Below are 19,578 nucleotides of genomic sequence, written 5' to 3'. Positions count from 1 at the left end.
AATAAACCTTTCTTCCTTTGGTCTCAAAGTGTATATGTGGTTCTAAAATACAGAGAATATCTTCCTTACCTCAGTGTTCTGCATTACTTTAACCCTGACCTGATTGGCTTCATTCTTATCTCTACATATCAGCTTATATATATATATAACATATATAAATAACATATAATATATATCAGGTTATATATATATAACAACTTCTTGAAATCCAGAAATAATAATAACCACTCCAGACTAAATGTGTCTGCTATAAAAGCTTGCAATCTAGGCCCCTGTTTTCTTATAAGCATTTTCTAAAGGAGACCATACCATAATTGTTCTTTCATTCCTGGCTTATTTTGCTTCACCAAATGTGCCAAGGTTCATTCACATCGTTGCATGCCTCATGACTTCGTTCCTTTTTGTGGCAGCGCACATTCATTCATATGTATACACCATCGTTCACCAATCTATTTCTCGGTCAGTGCACACTTTAGCCACCTGCATTCATCAGGCATCATGTAGAAGGCTGGAAGTCCACAATCCATCAACACTCAATTTTAGATAATTTCATTGTTCCCAAGAGGAAGATAACCAATAAATATAGCCTCACCAAATAGGCAATCTAAACCTCCTCTTAACTCTTGTCCCTCCCCCCACTGTTTACCTCTGCTGTTGCTATGGTAATGCTGATGTTTTCCTTTTAAACAAAGGCCATAGCATGCAATAACAGTTTTCCCTCTGTACCCCAGTCTTAAACACTCTTTGTACATGAATCATACCTTTGCAGTAGTTCTTGCAAGAACTAATTTATATTTCTATTGTTAATCAGTGGGACACATACGTCTATACAATCCCTTTCAATCTTGTTTACCTTCAATATGGTAGAATTACTTTTAACCCACTAGAGAACTGCCTTCACTTTTGTCTATTCCCTTACATTTGAGTTCAACCTCATTAGCTAACTGTTCAACCATCTTTAGCTTCTATGTATCTCTAAGTCCCCTATATTCTGTATTATAAGCCTCTGATTACACCTTTATGCTGGTCATAAAAGTAGAATCATACAGTATCTGACCTTTTGTGTCTGGCTTATTCACTCATCATTGTGTCCTCAAGGCTCATCCATCTTATCATGTACTTCAGGACATCATTTTGTCTTACTGCTGCATAATATTCCTTCATATGTGCATACCATATTTTGTTAATCTACTTGCCTACTGATGGGCATTTGGTTTGTATCCGTCTTCTGGAGTCTATGATAATGCTGCTGTGAACATCGGTGTGAAAATGTCTGTTTGTGTCATTTGCTTTCAGCTCTTCTGGGTATATACAAGTAATGCTATTGCTGGGTCATAGGGTAACTTGACATTTAGTTTCCTAAGGAGCTGCCAAATTATCTTCTGTAGTGGCTGCACCATTATACATTCCCACCAGCGGTGCATAAGTGTCCCAGTTTCTCTACATCCTCTTAACATTTATAGTTTCCTGTTTGTTTAATAGCAGCCATTCTTATAGGTGTGAGGTAGTATCTCATTGTAGTCTTGATCTGCATTTCCCTTACAGCCAATGAAAATGGGCATCTCTTCATGTGCTTTTGAGCCATCTGTATTTGCTCTTCAGAAAAATGTCTGTTCATATCTTTAGCCCATTTTATAATTAGATTGTTTGTTCTTTTGTTGTTGAGTTGTATGATTTCTTTGTATAGACAGGATATCAAACCTTTGTCTGATATGTGATTTCCAAATATTTTCTCCCTTTGAATTGGCTGCGTCTTCACCTTTTTGACAGTCTTTTGAGGTGCAGAAGCATTTGATTTTGAGGAGTTCCCATTTATGTATTTTTTCTTTTGTTGCTTGTGCTTTGGGTGTAAAATTTAGGAAGCTATCTTCTATAACTAGGTATTGAAGATGTTTTCTACATTTTCTTCTAGCAGCTTTATGGTACTAGTTTTTATATTTAGGTATTTGACCCACTTTGAGTTAATTTTTGTATAGGGTGTAATGTAAGGGTCCTCTTTCATTCTTTTGGCTATTGATATTCAGTTCTCCCATGCCCATTTATTGAAAAGACTATTTTGTCCCAGTTCAGAGGATTTGGGGGCCTTATCAAAAATCCATTGACCATAGATTTGGTGGTCTATTTCTGCACTCTTGATGTGATTCCATTGGTCAATGCTTCTATGTTTGTGCCAATAGCATACTCAGCAGCTAGGTTTTAAAGTCAGGGAGTGTTAATCCTCCTACTTTCTTCTTCTTTTTTAGGATGCTTTTAGCCATTTGGGGTCTCTTTCCCTTCCAGATGAATTTGGCAACTACCTTTTCTAAGTTTTCAATAGGTTGTTGGAATTTTGATTGGTACTGTGTTGAATCTGTAGATCAGTTTTGGGAGAATTGACATCTTAGCTATATTAGGCCTTCCATCCATGAGCTGGGAATGTCTTTCCACCTATTTAGATCTTCTTTGATTTCTTTTGGCAATGTTATGTAGGTTCAGTATACAAGTCCTTTACATCCTGTCGTGGTTGGGGACATGTGTCAACTTGGCCAAGTTTGGGGTGCCTGTTTGTCTGGTTGGGCAAGTGGTGGCCTGTCTGTTGTATTGAGGACATTTCATAGGATTAGATCATGATCACATCAGCTGCATCCACAGCTGATTCCATTTGTAATCAGCCAAAGGGGAGTGTCTTCTACAATGAGTGATGCTTAATCTATACACCAGAAGCCTTCTAAGGAGGACTCAGAGGACACAGATTCCATTCCTGCTTCGGCTGGTGAGCCTCTCCTGTGGAGTTCATCCAGACCATCCATCCAAGTCATCGGCTTCACAGCCTACCCTGTGGATTTTGGACTCTGCATTTCTGCGGTCATGTGAGACACTTTTATAAATTTTATATTTGCAAGTGTTCCCTATTGATCCTGTTTCTCTAGAGAAACCTAAGTAATACATCTTGGTACCAGGAGTGGTTCTTAAGAAACAAAATCTTAAAAATGAGTTTTTATGAATGGTTTTCTATTCTGACTGGACTCAGAGACACTAAGGACTCTGATTTCCGTAATCAGAATGACACTCCCAATCTATGGAGTGAGTTGGCAAAAGAGATAATCAAAATATCATCATTCAATTCTCCTAATGCTTTGCTTGTAGGAAGCCAGACTCTGGGGATAATGTTTTTGACACCTTTACAGAGTTTTGTAGAAATAAGAGTTATAGAGATGTTGGTTGATGGTTGTTAGATACACTGGCTACATTAAGGGGTGAAAGAGACGGGCTTAAGGCTGCAAACGAGAAGCTTAAGCACCACCTGAAAGATGTAGACATTTCTATGAGTATCCTGAAGGAAAATCTTATTTCCTGTAGCCATAGACTTGAGATCTCTGAAAATCAGACTCAGAATCTTATTGTTAGAGTAGCAACTTTACAACATAAACTGAAATCTCAGTCTTGCATGGTGTCTGTCGTTAAAGTGAGGGCATGGATTGGAAAGGAGTGGGGCCCTGAAAAATGGGATGGTGACATATGGATTGATACTGATATTCGGGGTGAGGTTGAAATCCTAGATCATGCTGAGTCTTCTCTAGATAATTCTTTAATAGTTTTCCCTGAGGACATAACTGCCCCACCTCCAGCCTGCCTTGAGGAGTTGGCCACCCAATCTCCTCCTGAAGGGATTAGCCCTAGAGTGATTAATCCTGTTTCACCAGATGAAACTGCAAAGGAAGTCCCTGAAGCAAATGGCTTGGAAGATATTTCTAATTCTTTTCATGACCCACCCCCACCACCACTCATTTCTTCCAGACCTATAACTAGACTAAAGTCCCAACAGGCCCCTAAAGGTGAGGTACAAAGTATCACACATGAGGAGGTACATTATACTCCAAAAGAATTATGTGAGTTTTCCAATTTGTATAGACAGAAATCAGGGGAATATGTGTGGCAATGGATTTTAAGAGTGTGGGATAATGGTGGGAGAAATATAAGGCTGGATCAGGCTGAATTTATTGATATGGGCCCACTAAGCAGAGATTCTGCATTCAATGTTATAACTCGAGCAGTTAGAAAAGGTGTTAACAGTCTGTTTGGATGGTTGGTTGAAACATGGATCAAAAGGTGGCCAACATTACCTGAGGTTGAAATGGCAGAACTTCCCTGGTATAATGTAGATGAGGGGATCCAGAGGCTTAGAGAGATTGGAATGTTAGAGTGGATTTATCATGCAAAGCCTACTCTTACACCCCAGGAATGTCTGGAGGATGCACCTTTTACCAGAAGAGTGAGAAATAAATTTGTGAGACTAGCACCATCATCCCTAAAGAGCTCTGTGGTTTCACTTCTCTGTAGGTCAGATATTACTGTAGGAACTGCTGTCACTGAGCTGGAATCCTTAAACACAATGGGGATGACAGGATCCCGAGTTGGCAGAAGACAGGTGGCAGCACCAAAGACAGGGTAGACGTGGCTATTATAATAGACAGCAAACTCAAAGCAGGCGTCAAAATTATATGACACGTAGAGATTTGTGGCATTGGCTAGTAAATCATGGGGTACCTAGAAATACAATAGAAGGGCAGTCTACTAAATTCTTGTTTGAGCTGTATAAACAAACGAGTTCTAGGTTAAGTGAACAGAAGTCTAAACTGAATTACAAAAACACAGAGTCACGACCCCTTAATCAATTTAAAGACTTACAGACCCAGAGCCCCTTGAATGAAGGGGAGGCCAGGTCCCTTTGGGGGAGAAACCTGTTACACTTCCACAAATTTATACTGTTAATCTTCCTCCAAGTCTTCCCCAAGGAGACCGATGGCCTTTTACCAGGGTAACTGTGCATTGGGGAAAAGGAAATGATCAGATATTTCGGGGATTATTAGACACTGGTTCAGAAGTGACATTAATTTCAGGGGTCCCAACACGTCACTCTGGACCACCAGTCAGAGTGGGGGCTTATGGAGGCCAGGTGATCAATGGAGTTTTAGCTCAGGTTCATCTCACAGTGGGTCCAGTGGGTCCCTGGACCCATCCTGTAGTTATTTCCCCAGTTCCGGAATGTATAATTGGTATAGACATACTGAGCAACTGGCAGAATCCCCACGTTGGCTCTCTGACTCGTGAAGTGAGGGCTATTATGGTGGGAAAGGCCAAGTGGAAGCCACTAGAACTGCTGCTACCAAGCAAAATAGTAAATCAGAAGCAATACTGGATTCCTGGAGGAATTGCAGAGATTACTGCCACTCTTAAGGACTTGAAAGATGCAGGGGTGGTGATTCCCACCATATCCCCATTCAACTCTCCTATTTGGCCTGCACAGAAAACAGATGGGTCTTGGAAAATTACAGTGGATTATCGTAAGCTCAACCAGGTAGTAACCCCAATTGCAGCTGCTGTTCTAGATGTGGTATCATTGCTTGAGCAAATCAGTACATCCCCTGGTACCTGGTATGCAGCTATTAATCTGGCAAATGCTTTTTTCTCAATAGCTATTAGTAAGGACCACCAGAAACAGTTTGCTCAGCTGGCAAGGTCAGCAATATACTTTCACTGTCCTACCTCAGGAGAATATCAACTCTCCAGCCCTATATCATAATCTTGTTCGCAGAGACCTTGATCATTTCTGCCTCCCACAAGACATCACACTGGTCCATTATATTGATGATATCATGTTGATTGGACCTAGTGAGCAAGAAGTAGCAACTACTCCAGATTTACTGGTAAGGCATTTGCGTGTCAGAGGATGGGAGATAAAATCCAACAAAAATACAGGGGCCTTCCACCTCAGTGAAATTTCTAGATGTCCAGTGGTGTGGGGCATGTCGAGATATCCCTTCTAAGGTGAAGGATAAGTTGCTGCATCTGGCCCCTCCTACAACCAAAAAAGAGGCACAAAGCCTAGTTGGTCTTTTTGGATTTTGGCGACAACGTATTCCTCATTTGGGTGTGCTACTCAGGCCCATTTATCGAGTGACCAGAAAAGCTGCTAATTTTGAGTGGGGACCTGAACAAGAGGAGGCTCTGCAACAGGTCCAGGCTGCTGTACAAGTTGCTCTGCCACTTGGGCCATATGATCCAGCAAATCCAATGGTGCTGGAAGTGTCAGTGGCAAATAGAGATGCTATCTGGAGCCTTTGGCAGGCCCCTATAGGAGAATCACAACGCAGACCCTTAGGATTTTGGAGCAAAGCCTTCCCATCTGCTGCAGATAACTACTCTCCTTTTGAGAAACAGCTTTTGGCCTGCTACTCGGCCTTAGTAGAGACTGAACGCTTAACCATGGGCCACCAAGTTACCATGAGACCTGAGTTGCCTATCATGAGTTGGGTGTTGTCTGACCCACCAAGACATAAAGATGGGCGTGCACAGCAGCGCTCTATTGTAAAATAGAAATGGTTTATACAAGATAGAGCCAGAGCAGGTCCTGAAGGCACAAGTAAGTTACATGAAGAAGTGGCACAGATGCCCATGGTTTCCACTCCTGCTGCCACATTACCTTCTCTTTCCCAGACCAGAGCTATGGCCTCTTGGGGAGTTCCTTACAGTGAATTGACTGAGGAAGAGAAAACTCGGGCCTGGTTTACAGATGGTTCAGCACGATATGCAGGTACCACCCGAAAGTGGACAGCTGCAGCATTGCAACCCCTTTCTGGGGTGTCCTTGAAGGACAGTGGTGAGAAATCCTCCCAGTGGGCAGAACTTCGAGCAGTGCACCTGGTTGTTCATTTTGCTTGGAAGGAAAACTGGCCAGAGGTGCGTTTGTATACTGACTCATGGGCTGTTGCTAATGGTTTGGCTGGATGGTCAGGGACTTGGAAAGATCATAATTGGAAAATTGGTGACAAAGAGGTCTGGGGAAGAAGTATGTGAACAGACCTTTCTGAGTGGACTAAAAACATGAAGATATTTGCGTCCCATGTGAATGCACACCAGAGGGTGACTTCAGCACAGAAAGATTTTAATAATCAAGTGGATAAGATGACCTGTTCTGTGGATACCAGTCAGCCTCTTTCCCCAGCAACTCCTGTCATTGCCCAATGGGCTCATGAACAAAGTGGTCATGGTGGTAGGGATGGAGGTTATGCATGGGCTCAGCAACATGGACTTCCACTCACCAACGTTGACCTGGCTACAACCACTGCTGAGTGCCCAATCTGCCAGCAGCAGAGACCCACACTCAGCCCCCGATATGGCACCATCCCCCAAGGTGGCCAGCCAGCTACATGGTGGTAGGTTGATTACATTGGACCACTCCCTTCATGGAAGGGGCAGCAATTTGTTCTAACTGGAATAGACACATACTCTGTATATGGGTTTGCTTTCCCTGCACGCAGTGCTTCTGCCAAAACTACCATCCGTGGGTTACAGAATGCCTTATCCATCGTCATGGTATTCCACATAGCATTGCTTTGGATCAAGGGACACACTTCACAGCAATGAAGTGTGGGAATGGGTATATGCTCATGGAATTCTCTGGTCTTACCATGTTCCCCATCATCCAGAAGCAGCTGGATTGATAGAACAGTGGAATGGCCTTTTGAAAACTCAATTATGGTGCCAACTAGGTGGCAAAAACTTGAAAGGCTGGGGTAATGTTCTCCAGGAAGCTGTGTATGCTCTGAATCAGCATCCGCTGTATGGTGCTGTTTCTCCCATAGCCAGGATCCTTGGGTCCAGGAACCAAGGGGTGGAAATGGGTGTGATACCACTCACTATTACCCCTAGAGATCCACTAGGAAAATTTTTGCTTCTTGTCCCTGCTACCCTGAGTTCTGCTGGATTACAGGTTTTAGTTCCTAAATGGGGTGTGCTTCCTCCAGGAGAAACAACAATGATTCCACTGAACTGGAATCTAGGACTGCCACCTGGTCACTTTGGGCTACTCATGCCCCTGGATCAACAAGCCAAGAAGGGGATTACATTATTGTCTGGGGTAATTGACCCTGACTATCAGAAGGAAGTAGGACTGCAACTACATAATGGAGGTAAAGAAGAGTTTTCTTGGAATATAGGAGATCCCCTAGGGCGTCTTTTAGTACTACCATGCCCTGTGATTAAAATCAATGGAAAACTGCAACAACACAATCCAGGCAGGACTACTAGTGGCTCTGAAACTTCCGGAATGAAGGTTTGGGTCACCCCATCAGGCAAAGAACCACGGCCAGCTGAAGTGCTTGCTGAGGGTAAAGGGAACATGGAATGGGTAATGGAAGAAGGTAGTGATAAATATGAACTTCGACCACATGATCAGTTACAGAAACGAGGACAGTAATGCTGTTTTATTTATGTTAGACTATTTAAGTTGTAAGATATCAAGTTTAAGAATGAATGTTGCCCAAGGATTTGCACCGTATTCTGGAGAGATTTAATGTGTTTCCAGTATATGCAGGACGATTGAGTATTGTCAGGTAAAAGGAAAAAATGTGTGCTTTATTGTTTTCATTTGGAAATTAAGTATGGTTTACGGTGATATATATATGGCTGCCAAGTTGACAAGGGGTGGACTGTCATGGTCGGGGACATGTGTCAACTTGGCCAAGTTGTGGTACCTGTTTTCTGATTGGGTAAATGCTGGCCTGTCTGTTGCAATGAGGACATTTCATAGGATTAGGTCATGATCACGTCAGCTGCATGCACAGCTGATTTCATTTGTATTCAGCCAAAGGGGAGTGTCTTCTACAATGAGTGATGCTTAATTAATCTAATCACTGGAAGCCTTTTAAGGAGGACTCAGAGGAGACAGGTTCCATTCCTGCTTCGGCTGGTGAGCCTCTCCTGTGGAGTTCATCCAGAACATCTGTTGGAGTCATTGGCTTCACAGTGTGCCCTGTGGATTTTGGACTCTGCATTTCTGCGGTCACGTGAGACACTTTTATAAATTTTATATTTGCAAGTGTTCCCTATTGATCCTGTTTCTCTAGAGAACCTTAACTAATACACATCCCTAGTTAAGTTCATTCATAAGTACTTGATTCTTTTTCTTTAATTTTACTTTTTTTACATGGGCAGGCACCGGGAACCAAACCCGGGTCCTCTGGCATGGCAGGCGAGCACTCTGCCTGCTGAGCCACCGTGACCTGCCCAGTACTTGATTCTTTTAGCTGCTATTTTGACTGGAATTTTTTCCTTAACTGACTCTCAGGTCATTGCTTGTATATAGAAATGTTACTGATTTTTGCACATTAATTTTATATCCCGCCACTTTGCTGATTTGTTTATTAGCTCAAGTAACTTTGCTGTAGATTTCTCAGGATTTTTCAAGTATAGTATATCATCTGCAAATAATGAAAGTTTTACTTCTTCCTTTCCAATTTGGATGCCTTTTATTTCTTTGTCCTTCCTGATTGCTCTAGCTAGAACTTCTAGCATAATGTTGAATAATAATGGTGACAGAGGGCATCCTTGTCTTGTTCCTGATCTTAGGGGGAAAACCTTCAGTCTCTCTCCATTTAATATGATGCTAGCTATTGGTTTTTCATATATTCCCTTTATCATATTGAGGTAGTTTCCTTTGATTCCTATTTTTTTTATTAATTAACGGAAAAAAAGAAAGTAACCCAACATTTAGAAATAATACCATTCTACATATGCAATCAGTAATTCTTAACATCATCACATAGATGCATGATCGTTGTTTCTTAGTACATTTGCATCAGTTTAGAAGAACTAGCAACACAACAGAAAAAGATATAGAATGTTAATATAGAGAAAAGAAATTAAAGTAATAATAATAGTAAAAAACAAACAAACAAACAAACAAAACCAAAAGAAAAAACCTATAGCTCAGATGCAGCTTCATTCAGTGTTTTAACATGATTACTTTACAATTAGGTATTATTGTGCTGTCCATTTTTGAGTTTTTGTATCTAGTCCTGTCACACAGTCTGTATCCCTTCAGCTCTAATTACCCATTATCTTACCCAGTTTCTAACTCCTGCTGGACTCTGTTACCAATGACATATTTCAAGTTTATTCTCGAATGTCCGTTCACATCAGTGGGACCTTACAGTATTTGTCCTTTAGTTTTTGGCTAGACTCACTCAGCATAATGTTCTCTAGATCCATCCATGTTATTACATGCTTCATAAGTTTATCTTGTCTTAAAGCTGCATAATATTCCATCGTATGTATATACCACAGTTTGTTTAGCCATTCTTTTGTTGATGGACATTTTGGCTGTTTCCATCTCTTTGAAATTGTAAATAATGCTGCTATAAACATTGGTGTGCAAATGTCCGTTTGTGTCTTTGCCCTTAAGTCCTTTGAGTAGATTCCCAGCAATGGTATTGCTGGGTCGTATGGCAATTCTATATTCAGCTTTTTGAGGAACCGCCAAACTGCCTTCCACAGTGGTTGCACCATCTGACATTCCCACCAACAGTGGATAAGTGTACCTCTATCTCCGCATCCTCTCCAGCACTTGTCATTTTCTGTTTTGTTGATAATGGCCATTCTGGTGGGTGTGAGATGATATCTCATTGTGGTTTTGATTTGCATTTCTCTAATGGCCAGGGACATTGAGCATCTCTTCATGTGCCTTTTGGCCATTTGTATTTCCTCTTCTGAGAGGTGTCTGTTCAAGTCTTTTTCCCATTTTGTAATTGGGTTGGCTGTCTTTTTGTTGTTGAGTTGAACAATCTCTTTATAAATTCTGGATACTAGACCTTTATCTGATATGTCATTTCCAAATATTGTCTCCCATTGTGTAGGCTGTCTTTCTACTTTCTTTTTTTTTAAATTTTTTTTATTAACGGAAAGAAAGAAAAAAAAAAATTAACACAACATTTAGAAATCATACCGTTCTACATATGCACTCAGCAATTCTTAACATCATCATATAGATGCATGATCGTTGTTTCTTAGTACATTTGCATCGGTTTAGAGGAACTAGCAACACAACAGAAAAAGATATAAAATGTTAATATAAAGAAAAGAAATAAAAGTAGTAATAATAGTAAAAAACAACAACAACAAACAAACCAACAAGCAAACAAAAACAAAAAAAACCCTATAGCTCAGATGCAGCTTCATTCAGTGTTTTAACATGATTACTTTACAATTAGGTATTATTGTGCTGTCCATTTTTGAGTTTTTGTATCTAGTCCTGCTGCACAGTCTGTATCCCTTCAGCTTCAATTACCCATTGTCTTACCCTGTTTCTAACTCCTGCTGGACTCTGTTACCAATGACATATTTCAAGTTTATTCTCGAATGTCCGTTCACATCAGTGGGACCATACAGTATTTGTCCTTTAGTTTTTGGCTGGATTCACTCAGCATAATATTCTCTAGGTCCATCCATGTTATTACATGGTTCATAAGTTTATCTTGTCTTAAAGCTGCATAATATTCCATCGTATGTATATACCACAGTTTGTTTAGCCACTCTTCTGTTGATGGAGATTTTGGCTGTTTCCATCTCTTTGCAATTGTAAATAACGCTGCTATAAACATTGGTGTGCAAATGTCCGTTTGTGTCTTTGCCCTTAAGTCCTTTGAGTAGATACCTAGCAATGGTATTACTGGGTCGTATGGCAATTCTATATTCAGCTTTTTGAGGAACCGCCAAACTGCCTTCCACAGTGGTTGCACCCTTTGACATTCCCACCAACAGTGGATAAGTGTGCCTCTTTCTCCGCATCCTCTCCAGCACTTGTCATTTTCTGTTTTGTTGATAATGGCCATTCTGGTGGGTGTGAGATGATATCTCATTGTGGTTTTGATTTGCATTTCTCTAATGGCCAGGGACATTGAGCATCTCTTCATGTGCCTCTTGGCCATCCGTATTTCTTCTTATGGTAAGTGTCTGTTCAAGTCTTTTTCCCATTTTGTAATTGGGTTGGCTGTCTTTTTGTTGTTGAGTTGAACAATCTCTTTATAAATTCTGGATACTAGACCTTTATCTGATATGTCATTTCCAAATATTGTCTCCCATTGTGTAGGCTGTCTTTCTACTTTCTTGATGAAGTTCTTTGATGCACAAAAGTGTTTAATTTTGAGGAGCTCCCATTTATTTATTTCCTTCTTCAGTGCTCTTGCTTTAGATTTAAGGTCCATAAAACCACCTCCAATTGTAAGTTTCATAATATATCTCCCTACATTTTCCTCTAGCTGTTTTATGGTCTTAGACCTAATGTTTAGATCTTTGATCCATTTTGAGTTAACTTTTGTATAAGGTGTGAGATATGGGTCTTCTTTCATTCTTTTGCATATGGATATCCAGTTCTCTAGGCACCATTTATTGAAGAGACTGTTCTGTCCCAGGTGAGTTGGCTTGACTGCCTTATCAAAGATCAAATGTCCATAGATGAGAGGGTCTATATCTGAGCACTCTATTCGATTCCATTGGTCAATATATCTATCTTTATGCCAATACCATGCTGTTTTGACCACTGTGGCTTCATAATATGCCTTAAAGTCCGGCAGCGCGAGACCTCCCACTTCGTTTTTTTCCTCAAGATGTTTTTAGCAATTCGGGGCACCCTGCCATTTCAGATAAATTTGCTTATTGGTTTTTCTATTTCTGAAAAATAAGTTGTTGGGATTTTGATTGGTATTGCATTGAATCTGTAAATCAATTTAGGTAGGATTGACATCTTAACTATATTTAGTCTTCCAATCCATGAACACGGTATGCCCTTCCATCTATTTAGGTCTTCTGTGATTTCTTTTAACAGTTTTTTGTAGTTTTCTTTATATAGGTTTTTTGTCTCTGTAGTTACATTTATTCCTAGGTATTTTGATTCCTATTTTTGAAGTGTTTTTATCAGAAAGGAATGTTGAATTTTGTAGAATAGTTTTCCAGCATCAATCAAGATGGTCATGTGATTTTTCCCTTTTGATTTGTTAATGTGCTGTATTATATTAATTGATTTTCTTGTGCTGAACCATCCTTGCATTCCTGGTATAAACTACACTTGGTCATGGTGTATAATTCTTTTAATGTGTTGTTGGATTCAATTTGCTAATATTTTGTAGAGAATTTTTGCATCTATGCTCATTAAGGAGATTGAACTGTAGTTTTCCTTTCTTATAGCATCTTTACCCTGCTTTGATATTAAAATGATGTTAGCCTCATAAAATGAATTAAGTAGAGTTCCTTTTTCCTCACATTTTTGGAAAAGTTTGAGAAGGATTGATGTTAGTTCTTTTTGGAATGTTTGATGGAATTCCCCTGTGAAGCCATCTGGCCCTGGGCTTTTCTTGTAGGAAGATTTTTGATAACTGATTGAATCGCTTCACTTGTGATTGATTTGTTAAGATCTTCTATTTCTTCTTGAGTCAGTGTAGCTTGTTTGTGTCTCCAGGAATTTGTCCATTTCATCTAAGTTGTGTAGTTTTTTGGCATATAGTTGTTCATAGTATCCTCTTATGACTTCTTTTTTTTTTTTTTTTGCTGGCCATGTTTTATTTGTCCTTTTTCTTTAAACAGGATAACCAAAGATACAGACAGTATTCAATAAAATAAAATAGATGAAACAAATTTCTAAGAGACTGCGATGTCACATGCTACATTTAACCTAATTTTATTCATGCTTGCCTTGGGGGACAGGAAATATATCATTCAGTAAAAACATACAGTAAAAACAAAATGTCTTATCATGAACTTTTAAACTACAATAATGATGTACCTTAATTACTTCCATGCACACAAGTCTAACATTACAGTTTGTTTTAAAAAATAAACACAATTAAGACTTCTAGGAGCATTTTATAATAAAGTAATTCCTAATTTTTCTTTGTAGATAGATCAAGCACCTCCAAAATACAAATTCCTATACACAGTGAGCTCTTTACTTAAAATGAACACTTAAGTAAATTAAGTACGTGGACAACCTTAGAATAAGCTGACATTATATATTCAGCTAGGTAGGCAACAAACCATAGTGCCAAATGGAAAAAGTGTATTTGTAAATAAATTTCAAAACTAAGTTAACTTTCTATATAATTAAATACAGAAAATATACTGATTTACTAAAAATAAATAAGATGTGATGTATTAACACTTCACTATAAAGAATGCATACCAGAACATTTATAAACAGTGAATGAATCTTGAGAATAGTTTACTATAATAAACGCTGGCTAAATAGAAGTGCGTATTGTGAAGCACTATGGGTGGTATATGTTTTGCCACATACTTTTGTTACCTTGAGGTAGATAACACATGTGTACCAAATTCGGCATTCATTTTCAGTTACTGCTGGTATCGTGTGTTTTAAGAAATATGTACAGTATGAAAAACTTGAAAATACTCATGAATGAAAAAATGTTTTAGGAAAAAAATAGATATTTTCATGCCATTATGTACAGTCTCACTGTGTAAATTTCAAGGTAAGATTTGTTTCCTGTAAAACAGATCATTGTTCTAGGAGAGAATGTTTTTACTTAGTGCATTTCTTTTGTCTCTGCCTGCATTGCATTATTTTGCTCTATTTTTAAAATCTTTGTGTGCAAACGACATGCCAGTTAAAATGAAAACTATCTCACATGTAGAAAATAAGTCTGGGTTTTAAAAACCAAAAACTAATGAAATCCTTACTAAAGTGACACCATCTGATTCAAGTAAAAAATGACTTAAACACTAGTAATAAAAAAGACAAAACACTTTCATGAAGAATACAAAGAGAAATGTCTGCTGAGTGTTTTTAGTTTAGATGTTTCAGAATGCTGCTGTATGTTTTATGAGGAATTTGAGGGGAAGATTTCATAGCAGAAGGTGTTAATGTGGCCTGTATTGACTTAAGTGGTGATCCAACTGGACTGTGAAACTGTGGGATGCCTATGGATTCAAGCTGCTTGTTAAAGAGGAACTCCCCATTGTTGTTCAGAAATCCTTCCTCATTTCCTCTCTCCCCAAGCTTCCCATCCTCTGGCTCAGTTTCTAGCATTTCAGCATCTTCTTTCCTGCTAAAGAACCTGTCCAAGTAACTGGTGTAAGTGTTTTCCTTGTCAGTCTGTTCATCCTTCCTTACCTCACAACAAAACTGACTTATGAGAAAACAATCCTCCCCACCACTCACAAACTGGCTATCCCAAGAAGACTGGTACAAGGCTTCTAATTGAGCCAAATTGGCCATTCCTTTTTCCTCTTTTTCTCGGCTTACTGACTTTGATATCAAACTTTTCAATTCTAGTTGGGACACTGAGCTATTCAAGTCATTTAATTTATCAACAACATCAGTAGGCTCATGTTGTGAACTAAGTTGAATAGTTCCTGCAATAAAGGAATCAGAGTCAAATCCCTGATTCTTTTCCCTTTCTTTTTCAGCCAGTTGCTGTGATGCTTCCTGTAGAGCTATCTGAGCTTTAACCAATCCATTCCTTTCACATTTTGACTTGCCTTTCTTATCTGATTTTTCTTTGCTTTGTTCTTTCCAATTGGAAAGATCTATAATAAGCTTGGGTGCATAATAATGATTAACTTCACTCTCTCTCCAAACTAAGTTATCTAAATATGATGATGACCTCATTTTGTAGTTACAAGTATGGCTACACTCCAGATCACAATATTTGTTTTCGTGATGATCTTGGTACTGCCAACAAGACTCAGTAGAGTAATTGGTATCAAAAGCAGGATCCTCCAGATACTTTTCACGATCTCCATCCAAATATTTTCGAGGATCAACTTGTACTACTTCTTCATCAGTGACATCAGACAGAGCTCTTGGGTCAAGTTGAACTTCCTCAATATCAAAGTTGTTATGTATAGGCCAATCATGCTCTGAAAACTGACAATCATGGTACCTTTCTCAGTTATAAATGTTTCATCCATAAGCAAAATATCATCAACTTCATCTTCAATATGAAAAGGATGACTTGAAATTGGCTCATCAGTTGGAAAAGAATATATGCTCATGTAAGGATGGGAGAGTGCTTTTTCTGCTGTCAGCCGATCCATGGGGCTAAATGTCAAAATCTGTTCCAGGAAATCCAGTGCTTCTCGACTAATTCCTGGAAGCAGCTGGGTTAAAGGTTTGTGTGGCTCAGTCATGTCATTTCTAATGTAAACTGGAATTACGCTGAGAAGCTCCTGACGATCTTCCTCATGTACAACTGGAATAGATTCTAAAATCAGCTGCATCTGTTCAAGTTCATGTGCACCTGCAAAGAGGGTTTTACCAGTCAGCATTTCAGCAAAGATGCAGCCCGCAGCCCACATGTCAGTGGCTTTAGTATAATTATTAGGAGAAAGTAAAAGACGTGGAGATCTGTACCATTTAGTAACCAATCGTTCAGAAAGATGACCCTCATGGGAATAATGGGGATCCATGATCCGTGCAAGACCAAAGTCACCTATCTTCAGCACCAAGTCTTCAGTATTAATGAAAAGATTAGCTGGTTTGAGATCTCTGTGCAGTACGTTTGCAGAGTGAATATACTTGAGCCCACGTAGCAGCTGATACATGAAAAGTCTGGCATGCTCCTCCAGCAAAGGGCCTTGCTCCAGCACATTAGCCAAGTCTGTCTCCATGTACTCCTGAACAATGTAAACACTGTTCAGTTCAGTAAGAGAGCCCACATCGTCTGTTAACTGGCTTCCACTGGGACCAAGAATTTCAAACACTTTCACAATGTTATCACGGTCAAGTCTTCTAATAATTTTGATTTCACGTAGAGCATGTTTGACACTCTGGGGATCAGTAAGGACAATTTTCTTGATGGCTACTCTTTTGTCACAGTCATTGTCTACAGCAGAAAAAACCAAGCCATTGCCTCCACAACCCAATGGTTTTAAGTCCATATACCTAGAGCCCAGATCAAAACCATGAATGTTCATGAGACTTTCAAATTTCTCTGCCATTTTGAAACCCTTGCTATTGCCTCTTCCTTTTGAATTGTTGAACTTGTGTAAACAAGGAAGAAAACTGGCATCAAAAGAAAAGATCTTTCAAAAAGGGAGAAGAAAAATAATTTTGCTTCCACAGCAAGATGGTTTCTTGATGTTCATTGCATATGCCAACCAGGCTGTTGCATTCCCCTTAGATTTAAAACTCAAAATGCTCTACTCATACTGAGAATTAAAAAGATTGCAGTATTCATAGTTCAAGAGAGGGGCAGCAACTCTGCAGACATTTAAAGAAAACACTCAAGAAACTCAAACGGAATGAAATGACATACTATGCACTCAGATTTACTTGTGCTAAACGATTTAACATTTAACAAAAATGTGAATAAATATGCACATAACAGGCTTCTCTGAACATTCTCCTCACAGTGCAGATACATTCAGTGTTGGACTGGTCCTGAGCAGCATCGTTCTAAGGTGCTAGTAAGCACTATTTCCGTTTTGCTTCTTTTCTTCCTTTGTTGCTATATATTTCAACAGGAAGCTCTGGTGGCTGTTGGTTAACAGATGTCTTTTGTTAGTGATCAGGTGGCTCCAGCTCACCACAATCACAATCAAAGCTACCGTCCATCTTATTCTGATACAACGAGACTTCTCCGACTCATCGAGAGTGCGGGGCCCGCGGACAGCCCCCAGGGTTGGCTCAGGTCTCCGGCTGTGCTGGCGGCAGTGACGTCTCCGAAGCTCCCGCTTTGCCGCAGTCGCCACCATGTAACCCCGACCCCATGACCTCTTTTATTTCTGCAGGTTCTGTGGTAATGTATCCCTTCTCAGTTCTGATTTTGCTTATTTGTATCCTCTCTCTTTTTTTCTTTGTCTGTCTTACTATTGGCCCATCAATTTTGTTGCTTTTCTCAAAGAACCAACTTTTGGTTTTATAGATTCTTTTTGTTGTTCTTTTATTGCTCCCATTCATTTAACTCTGCTTTAATCTTTATTATTTCTCTTCTTCTATTTGCTTTGGGTTTAGTTTGCTGTTCTTTCTCTGGTTTGTCCAGGTGAGCAGTTAAGTCCTCGATTTTTGCTCTTTCTTGTTTTATAAGATAGACATTTAGGGCAATAAATTTCCCTCTCAGCACAGCCTTTGCCACAAACCATAAGTTCTGATAAGTTGTATTCTCATTTCCATTTGTCTCCAGATAGCTACTGATTTCTCTAGCAATTTCTTCTTTGACCCACTGGTTGTTTAAGAGTGTGTTATTTAATCTCCATATATTTGTGAATGTTCTCATTCTTTGGTAGCTATTGAGATCCACTTTCATCCCATGTGATCAGAGACAGTGCTTTGAATAATCTCAACGTTTTAAAATTTATAAAGACCTGTTTTGTGCCCCACCATATGTTCTATCCTGGAGAATGTTCCATGAGTACTAGAGAAGAATGTTTAACCTTGTGTTTTGGGGTGCAATGATCTATATATGTCTGTTAAGTCTAATTCATTTATCAAGTTGTTTAACTTCTCTGTTTCCTTGTTGATCTTCTGTCTGGTTGTTCTATCTATAGAGGAGAGTGGTGTATTGAACACTCCTACTAATATTGTTGAAACATCTATCACTCCCTTCAGTTTTGCAATGTTTGTCTCATGTACTTTAGAGCTCCTTGATTGGGAGCATAATATTTATGATTGTTATTTCTTCTTGGTGAATTGTCCCTTTAGTTAATATATAGTGTCTGTTCTAGTTTGCTAGCTGTTGGAATGCAATATACCAGAAATGGAATGGCTTTTAAAAAGGGTATTTCAATAAATTGCTAGTTTACAGTTCTAAGGTTGAGAAAATGTCCCAATTAAAACAAGTCTATAGAAATGTCCATTCTAAGGCATCCATCCAGGGAAAGATACCTTGGTTCAAGAAGGCCGATGAAGTTCAGGGCTTCTCTCTCAAGTGAGAAGGCACATGGTGAACATGGTGTCATCTGCTGGCTTTCATGTGGCTTTACCAAAAAGGAACTCACTCCAAAATGTTTCCTCTTTTAATGGATTCCAGCAAGCAACTCCACCTTCAGTGAGTGGAGACACACCTCCATGGAAATCATCTAATCAAATTTACCACCCACAATTGGGTGGGTCACATCTTCATGGAAACAATCAAAATGCTCCCACCCAGCAATATTGAATGAGGATCAAAGGGCATGGCTTTTCTGGGGTCCACCACAGATTCAGACTGGCACAGTGTCCTGTTTGTCTCTTATGATGTCTTTACATTTAAAGTCATTTTGTCCGATATTAGTATAGATGATCTTGCTTTCTTTTGGTTACAACTTGTGTGGAAAATCTTTTTCCATCCTTTCACTTTCAATCTATTTGTATCCTTGTGTCTAAGATGAGTCTCTCATAAGCAGCATATATCTGGATTATATTTCTTAATCCATTCTGCTGATCTGTATCTGTTAATAGGCAAATTTAGTCTGTTAGCATTCAAAGTTGTTACTTGAATCCATCATCTTATCTCCCTCTATCTCTTTTTATCCTTTAAGTTACCCTTACTGGTACTCTTCAATTCTGTGCCCTTCTCCAGACCTCCCTCTCCTGTCTGTTTTTTTTTTTCAACTAGCAGAACTCCCTTTAGTATTTCTTGTAGGGCCAGTCTCTTATTGACAAATTCTTTCAGGTTATTTGACTGTGAAAATTTTAATCTCTTCCTCAGTTTTTTTTTTTTTCCTTTTGTCATGGGCAGGCTCCAGGAATTGAACCTAGGTCTCCGGCATGGAGGCAAGAATTTTGCCACTGAGCCACCATTGCACTGCCCTTTCTCCCTCAGTTTT

General features: G+C 39.3%; 1 pseudogene; it reads right to left on the bottom strand.

The window, feature by feature from the left end:
- Nucleotides 1-14,507: 14,507 nt before the first annotated feature.
- LOC143673959 (mitogen-activated protein kinase 6 pseudogene) lies at nucleotides 14,508-16,801 on the bottom strand (annotated as a pseudogene).
- Between the last annotated feature and the right edge of the window lie 2,777 nt (nucleotides 16,802-19,578).

The sequence above is a fragment of the Tamandua tetradactyla genome, chromosome 2 (genome assembly GCF_023851605.1).
Source record: "Tamandua tetradactyla isolate mTamTet1 chromosome 2, mTamTet1.pri, whole genome shotgun sequence".
Lineage (NCBI taxonomy): Eukaryota > Metazoa > Chordata > Mammalia > Pilosa > Myrmecophagidae > Tamandua > Tamandua tetradactyla.
This window is presented reverse-complemented; position numbering and strand designations above follow the sequence as displayed.